The following is a 9,049-nucleotide window of genomic DNA, read 5'->3' as shown; positions in this document are numbered from 1 at the left end:
GAACCTGCTTCTCCCTCTCCTTCTGCCTGCCACTCTGCCTACTTGTGCTCTCTACCTCTCTGTCAAATAAATAAATAAAATCTTAAAAAAAAAAAAAACATTAAAAATAGCCTGACAGGGGCACCTGGGTGGCTCCGTCAGTTAAGCGTCTGCCTTCGGCTCAGGTCATGATCCCAGGGTCCTGGGATCGAGCCCCGCATCGGGCTCCCTGCTCGGGGCGGAGCCTGCTTCTCCCTCTCCCTCTGCCTGCCGCTCCCCCTGCCTGTTCTCTCTCTCTGTCAAATAAGTAAATAAAATCTTTAAAAAAAATAAATAAAACAACCTGACAAACGCCCTTGACAGAGAGTAGATTTTCACTCAATGTTCTCTCCCTTTTGCTTGCTTTCATAGTGAGATTCGGGGTCTTTCCAGTTCAGTTTCCTAATTCACCCTAATTCCAACCCTAGTTGGAGGCCTGTCGCAGTCACTCAACAAATATTTGTAGAAGACCTTTCCTGACAGGGTTAGTGGGTTTCTTGGAAGTGGGATAAAGGTCTCCTTGGCCAACCTCTGACCCTAAGACCTCCCCTGGAGGCTGCCTAAAGGACTGAACTTGGTCCTCAGCAGGGCCCCTGAGGGCACTGCCGTCCCTCTGGCCTTTTGGTGGACCCTCAACTCCTTGGGAAGCTCCCACTCTTGCTCCTCCTTCCTGGCCTCAAAGCTTTTGGCTGGGAAAGCTGAGAGGTGTCTGTGTCCATTTTCTTCCCAAAGAAAGGCTGGGGTCACCACCAGCTACGAAAAAGCCCAGTCCAGTAAAGAAAACTTTCAGCAGTGGCCACCTCTGCTGGGATGTGGGGGGACAAGAGAGACTTCACTCTCCACTGCGGACCCTTTTTCCTGTTTGAATATCTTTTTTCATATGTTACTTTTTAAATTAAGTAATTACTATTCCTTTAATCAGTTCGTGAAAACAAAAGAAATCACAGAAGCTAATTCTATTTTAATAACTCTGATTTAGGCCAGATTAGAGTTCTTGATGAATAGATGACTTGGGGTGGGGGTTGGGCAGGGCATAAAGAGGTCATTTGAGGGGGTGACTCTTCTGGAGAGGAGGGTCCAGCTGACATCTATACTCCTAATATTCAAACATTTCCTGGGGCTCAGTCAGGATTTCTTGAATTTAACTAAGTAGGAAACCACATCTAGGGTCTGCGAAGAATGTACTTGCTTGGGAAAGGAGAAAAAGAAAAAAAAGAATAAACTCACAGCGCAAGGAGAGACCTTGGCTGTTCCCACAGATCTCCTCACTTCACTGGTATGGCCATGAGACTAGAGAGGGGATGGGACTTGAGATCCAGATAGAACTAGATTGAAAGTAGTGGGGGCTCCAAAATGACCACAGGATAAACACTTGACCCTCCCAACTACCCCATGACCTGGGTGCCACGTCCATCTTGCGGAGGAGGAAATTAAGGCTATAGTAGGGAAGGAGACAACCCCAAGGCGATGCAGACAGAAACCAACTGAGCTAGGCCTAGGATTCTGCTCTCTGACCCCAGAGCTTTCTCTTCCACCTTTGACCTCATCTCTTGTCAGGTAACTCTTGGGGTCACAGTGAGCCAGGTTTTCATTTGGACTTTCTCTGTTTGCAGGCATCTTAGAAAATGTGTGGATCTGGCTGGGGACACCCAGGACATATTATTACTGGGGGCTTTTGTCTATTTATCACGACTTATGGGGCACTGAACACTTGTGTGTGCAAGGAGTTTCTGTTCTGCTCACTGATGTATCACTGACTTGTGAATGAATGAGCGAATGACCTCCACTCCTCAAAGATCCCCAATTTACACGGAAAGAGGTTGAGGTTCAGGGAGCTGAAGGGACTTTGGTTATGTGGAGCCACACCCAGGCCTCCCTATTCTATTTCCTCCTCAGAGTCAAGGCTGGTTTGACATTCCGCCAGTCACCAGCTCACCCTGAGGAAGCATGCACAATCATCAGGAGAACAGACCTACCTGCCCCAGGTTGGACGTCAGCACCGCCAACACATGGTGACACCCACACACTGTGACACACACTCATGCTTGGGCCACACAAAGGCCTCCCCAGACTCCTCAGGTCTAGCCGAGGAGCGGGAATGGAGGGAGAAACCCATGGGGATGGGGGCACAGCTGAGTCTCTGGCTAATGCAGGACCCACCCCGCCCCAAACCATACCACAGACAATGCAGGAAAGGGTCCAGGTGAGCTCTGGGTCAGAAAGAGATGAAGAAAGCAAGCAGGTGGCCCTGAGTCACGCGGCTCTTGAAGACCACTGCTGGAGGCAGAAGTTAGCACCGTCTGGAGGAGACCTCAAACAGGTGACCTTCACAGCTCTTGAAAAGTGTGGATGAGGGGGGTGGGAGGGATGGGGTGGCTGGGTGATAGACATTGGGGAGGGTATGTGCTATGGTGAGTGCTGTGAATTGTACAAGACTGTTGAATCACAGATCTGTATCTCTGAAACATATAATGCAATATATGTTAAGAAAAAAAAAGAAGAAGATAGCAGGAGGGGAAGAATGAAGGGGAGTAAGTTGGAGGGGGAGACGAACCATGAGAGACGATGGACTCTGAAAAACAGAGAGTTCTAGAGGGGAGGGGGGTGGGGGGATGGGTTAGCCTGGTGATGGGTATTAAAGAGGGCACGTTCTGCGTGGAGCACTGGGTGTTATGCACAAACAATGAATCATGGAACACTACATCAAAAACTAATGATGTATGGTGATTAACATAACAATAAAAATTATTAAAAAAATAAAAAACAATTTATTTATTCCTAAAAAAAAAAAAGAAAGAAAGAAAAGTGTGGATGAGGGTACCTGGGTGGCTCAGTCGGTTAAGCATCTGCCTTCAGCTCAGGTCATGATCCCAGGGTCCTAGGATAGAGCCCCACATCAGGCTCCCTGCTCAGTGGGGAGTCTGCTTCTCCCTCTCCCTCAGCCCCTCCCCCTGCTCGTTCTCTCATTCTCTTTCTCTCTCAAATAAATAAATAAAATCTTAAAAAAAAAAATGTGTGGATGAACTGCCACGCCCTAGGCTATCAAGAGGTCTACTATCTGTGTGAGACAAAGGCTCCCTTCCCGCATGGACCAAATGCCACTCCTTTTGCATTCGCCCTCCCTAGAATTCTCAGAGTGGCAGGGTGTGGGCAAACTGCAATTTTATTAACATAAAATGTGCCTGATTCTGTGTTAGGTGCTGGCCCTATATCAAGGCATTTTAAATTGACAGAAGCATTACTAACCCAGTTTCCCAATGAGCGAACCGTGGCACAGAGTGGATCAGTAACTTGCCCAGGGTCACACAGACTGGAGACTGGAGGAGCCAGGACTGAAACACATGCCGGCATGATAAAAAGCACACCGGGTCATGAGCCTCACAGATCAGGAGTTCAGTGAATAGTCAATGTGCCAAGGAGAAAAAGGTCAGGCAAGTGGATCTCAAGAAAGAGGCAAGACTGAACTGCACTGCACCTTGCATGAGAAATTAGACCCACCTAGATTTATCTGGATTCAGAGACAGAGTGAAGACTCATGAAAAAGGAAGAAGGTGGGGCTCAGAAAAAGAGAATCCAAAGAGTTGAGATTTCCTCATGTGCATTGAAGATGCTAGAACACTATCTGCCAGGGGCTGGTGACAAAGAAGTTTCCTGCATAGCTGTGGGGAACCCCTGGCACTTAATATAAAATGGAAACATGGAGCGCACTGCAACCATGTATCCTCCCACCAAATGTGCCCTGTGTAGGATACAGAGGTTAGTGATTTAGCCTCCCAGCATCCTTCCCATCTATGGCAATGCTGCTCTGACATTTCATTAGGAAGCCACCCTTCTCCCATCTGAATTTGTATGTGTAGGATGAGTCTGATTCCACTCCAGGCACTAGAGGCTGGTGTTCAGCACACTCCATTCCCCTGGAGCCACTGGTCAGGGCCGAGACCTAAGCCAGGCCCTTGTGGGTCAGCCCAGGAGACTTTGCTGGAGGTATCCGCAGAGTGGGTCATCATCTCTGCTGACCCACTCTGTCTGCTGACGTTGCTGAGAGGGAAAACATCAGCCTGGACCAACAGTCAGACATTTTGCCACCACAAAGGGCAAGCCTGCCTTGAAATGAAGTCAGAAGAAAAAAGATGAGCCTAGGAAGGAGAGAGAGAGAGAGATTCCGGATGTGATGTGCCTAGATCCAACTGTGTCTGAAACCCAAATCTACCTCTGGACTCCACGCCTCCCCTCCCCCCGCCCCACCACTGCCCCCGCCGAGACAGTGTGCATTGATTTGAGATGATTTCTTTCACCTTCAACTGAAAGAGTTCAGACCAATTCCAATCCCTATGGGAGCAATGGGGGGCCCCTCCTTGGACTCCCAGGACCTCTGGTGTTGGCCATACCATGGCACTTACCACAAGAAGCTGCATCCGCACAAGGAATTAATGCCCTGACCCTGGTTGTTTATAGTGGTACCACACTGTTGTTCACTTCCTTCCTGGCTTCTTGAAAGGAGGGATGTGTCATGTTCATCCAGAAGTCCTGTCATCAAGAGGGGTTCAGTGAACAACTCATAATGAATGAATGTCTTCTAGTTGGTGAGTAAACTTGAGTAGAGCAAGAAAGAAGAGTTGTTTGTTCAGAGGCCCAAGTTACCCTCAAGACCTCTCTGAGCTGACAAAGATTATTATTTCTTAATCTCTCTCCATCCAGACCAACAACAGCTGAACCAGCCACACCTGTGGAACACAAACCAGTCTCCCATTACAGAAAAGGAAATCTGACCCAGCCATTCCCTTGCTTAAAACACCTTTTGGTGACCTGTTTGGCAAGAGGGGGTGGAGGCAAGTGAGCACTTGGAAGCAGGGAACATTCTATGTTATCGAACATTCATTTGCTTATTGGTTGATTCACTTGGCAAGCATTTAATTAGCACCTGTGATGTGCTAGGCACATGTTACTTCCTCTTTACAGCACGCTTTCAGGACCACGTACTTGTTACGCTATATAACAAATCACCCCAAACTTAGTGGCTTAAAGCAGCAAACATTTGGTATCTCCCTGGATTCACAGACAGCTCAGCTGGTTGCTGCTGGGTCAAGGTCTCTCATGAGGTGGCAATCAAGCTGTCCACCAGGACCACAGTTGCCTCTAGACTCAGCTGAGGCTGCAGGATCCATTTCCAAGCTCATTCACAGGGCTGTTGTCAGGCCTCAGGAGATTCACACAGGCCTCTCACACACTGGCTAACTCCCGCGGGCCTCTCCACAGGGCTGCCTCACAACATGGCAGCTGGCTCGCCCATGTGCATGACAGCAAGAGGGCCCCAGGCAGAAGCCACGATCTCTTTATAACTTAGTCTTAGGAGTAATATGCCATGTCTTCTGCATATTCTGTTCTTTAGAAGTGAATCAGTAAGTCCAGTTTATACTCTAAGGAAGAAGATTACACAAGGGTATGAATACCAGGAGGTGGATTGGTTAGGGTGGCAATTTTAGAGGCTTCCTGCCACAGATAAGGTATTATTATCCTTCATTTCATACTCAGACACCCAGCTAGTTTAAGCAATGTGGCCAGGTCACTCACCTAAGGTACTGTCTGCATGGCCAGTTGGGGGTGAGGTGGAGGAAGTCTGGGAGAAGGTACTGATAGAAAAACAAATGGGGATACAGCCCTATATTCATTCCACCACTGTGTAACTGATTACCCACAACTTTGGGGCTTAAAATAAACATTGATAATCTCACATAGTTTTTAAGGGCCAGGAATTCAGAGGCAGCTTGGCGGGGTGGTTCTGACTCAGGGTCTTTCGTGAGGGTGTAGTTAAGCTGTGGGCCAGAACTGCAGCTTTGAAGATTTGACTGGGGCTCGGGATCCCCTTCCAGGATGGCTCACTCACATGGCTGTTGATGGAAGGCCTCAGTTCCTGGCTGCACCAACCCCTCTATAATGGGGCTTGAGTATCTTTGTGACATAGAAGTTGGCTTCCTCCAGAATAAGTGATTCAAGAGAGCCTAAGCGGAAGCCTCACTGCCCTTTGTGACTTTGGCTCAGGAGTCACACACTGTCATTTCTGCAATGTCCTGTTGGTTACCCAAGTCAGTCCTGTTTGTTGTGGGAGGATTACACAAGGTCATGGGAACATCAGATGAGGATCATTGAAGGCTGGCGACCGTAGGGTCCTACAAGATTAGTAATCCTAAAACTCAACTTTAATGAAGTCACTCCGTTGGTCAAAGAGATCCAGAACTTTTCCACATCCTGCAGCACATAATCTGATTTCCTCAGTCCTATCTCCCACTGTCTTTTGGGTGGATAGATCACCTGGGCCTGACAGCCTGGTCTGCTTCACGACCCCAACAGTCTCCACAGAGATCCTTATGGATATGGTCCCCTCCCCACCCTCTGTTCGGTGGTCAGGCCTACTTCCCTGGGAAGCCCAATCCAGCCTTTGACCCAGAGTTATTGCACTTCTGCCAAGTGCAGGCTCTGGTTGGATGCTGGAATATAAGAGTGAGCAAACAGACATCCATCCTCCCTGGAGAGCTTCCAGTCAGATGGAGAGGTAGATGTTAGCCAATTAACAATAATCTAATCACAAATTGTGACATGGTCTCCCAAGGAAAACTACAGGTGCCATGAAAACATATAATGGGGGTCCTGGCCAATTCCGCATGTCAGATTTGAGCTGTTGAGTAATTAACTAGTCTGTACAAGCGTATTAGCATTAGGTTCAGGAGCAAGTGCCAGAAAATTCAAAATAAAGGTAGCTTAAACAAGAGAGATGTTTATTTCTCTCTTGCTTAGAAGCCTGGGAAGGTGTTTGAGGCTGTCCTCAAACTGTGCCACTCAGTGACAGGGATCCAGGTTCCTTCTACCTTGTTGCTCTGCTCTGCATGACCTTCACCAGGTGGTCTGAGATGATGGCATCCACATTCTGGACAGCCATATGGAGAAAGGGACACAGAGACAGAGGGTAATATATACCATTTATCCCTGAAGCTGCCACAGGATGTTTCCCCTTACATCTCAACGACCAAAACTTAGTCACATGACCACACCTAGCTGCAAGGGAAGCTGAAAAATGCAACTTTCATTCTGAGCACCCATAGGCCCAGCCAAACATTAGAGCTCCATCACCATGCAAAAACAGCAATGACCATCAACCCTATCGTGCATGACTGTCAAAGCACTTTCCTAAGTCCTTGACACGTATCAGCTCATTTCATCCTCACAACAGATCTGTGAGGAAGGTACTACTTTTGCCCCCATTTTACAGGTGGGGAAACTGAGATACAGATGTAAAACAAGTCACTAAGTGAACAAGCTGGAACATGACCCCATGCGGTGTGGCTCCAGAGTCTGGGCGCTGTTCACATGGTTAACAGTTACAAAGGAAGGGAGAATAGATATTGGGGGACATGCACAGTCTCTGCCCATATAGCAGCGTGGAAGACAAAGAAGAAAGTGCTCCAGGCAAAAGGAATAGACAAGGCAAACCCCACCCCTGTCTGCTTCCAGGAGCAAGGTCCTTTATAACAGTGCCTCTCAAACTTAAATGTGCCAACAAATCTCTTGGCGATCATACTAAAAGCACACCTGATTCAACAGGACTGGGACCTAGAATTTGCCCCATGATGCCCGAGCATCTGGCTTGTGGGCTACCACCAGATAGACTGTGGACCACAATTTGAGGAGGGAGGACATGTGGTCAAAAGCCCACCACTGCATGACTCCCTTCCTGCAGAGGGCCAACAAATAGTGGTTTGGGCCTGGCGGCAGGCCACACAAGGCCCTTACACCCTTCTTGCTAACCCAGACTTCCAGTTCAGGCTGATTTCCTCTGTCTCTCCAAAGTACCAGGCCACTTGTTGAATGAATGAATGAATGAATGAAAGAAAAGGTAATGCTGGAGGTCAGAAGGAGGGAGAGGCAACTGGTCAGGCCATGGTGTATCTACCTCCAGGGGAAGATTTCGGCTCATTGGCCCCACCCCGCCAGACCCAGTGCTGGCTCTGTGCATTCTGAATCCTCCCAGATGAACAGGTACCATGATTTACCTCTACTTATAGATGAGGAAACTGCCTTCTGGCCCTGCTTTTAGAACATGAGCCTCCACCTGCCTCCCCTGGGCTTTTTCAAGCCCTGTGAGGGAAACCTTGGAGGTGGGGCCAGCGACAGAACCCCAGGGGAAGTTCAGAGTTAGTTTCCTTTATGCCAGTCTTGTGTTACCTCATCTACCATCTCCTCTAATCCACCCATCCTGGAGGGAGATACCGATTACCTCTGAATTTTGCAGGATGAAGCTGAGGCTCAGAGAGGTCTGTGCGGGGCCAAGTCACAGAGCAGGTTGCAACCTGCCTGAGACAACCAGCATGCCCTGTAGGGACCTGGCTCACAGCCAGGTCTCAGTGAAAACCATTCAAATGAACCATTAAGTGGAAGATGGAAGCAGAGGCAGCTATCTGGTCCATCACAATTACTTTGAGTGATTGAGCCCTTATGGGGTGCCAGGCACTGCACTAAGCCAGTCTCCCAACTTTCTCATCCGACCCCCAGGAAAAAGCCCTTTAAATGTCATCAGCCTCTTTGTGCAGACGTGTAAAGCAGTGGGGGCTCAGAGGTGCCAAGTGTCTTTCCCAGAGAGGCATAGCAGGGAAATGGTGAGTCCACTTTATAAGTCTAGGACTGCCTGACTTCCTCCCTTCTCAGAGCTAGACGCTGTGCGCGACTCAAATCTGGATCATTCATTCATTTAATCCTCACAACTCAAGGAATCTGTTTCACAAATGCAAAAGAGCCCTGAGAGGCTGAGGTTTGCCCAAGGCCACAGAGAGAAAGTGGAGGAAAACGCAGAGGGGGGCTTCGAAGGAACGAATGCGTCTTTGAGAGCTCCCTGCCCTCCCCCCTCCAGCCTCGACTCCAAAGGCCCGCCCCTCCCCCTCCCGGCCCGTGGGCCCCTTTAACCGGGCGGCGGAAGGGGAGGCCGGGGGCGGACGGGCAGCGCCCAATGGGCTGCGCGGAGCGTCACTTCCCGGCGGCGGGA

The sequence above is a fragment of the Callorhinus ursinus genome, unplaced genomic scaffold (genome assembly GCF_003265705.2).
Source record: "Callorhinus ursinus isolate GAN/ISIS: 27379988/994484 unplaced genomic scaffold, GSC_fseal_2.0 scaffold3, whole genome shotgun sequence".
Classification (NCBI taxonomy): domain Eukaryota; kingdom Metazoa; phylum Chordata; class Mammalia; order Carnivora; family Otariidae; genus Callorhinus; species Callorhinus ursinus.
The sequence above is the reverse complement of the archived record's forward strand: the minus strand, read 5'-3'. Positions refer to the sequence as shown.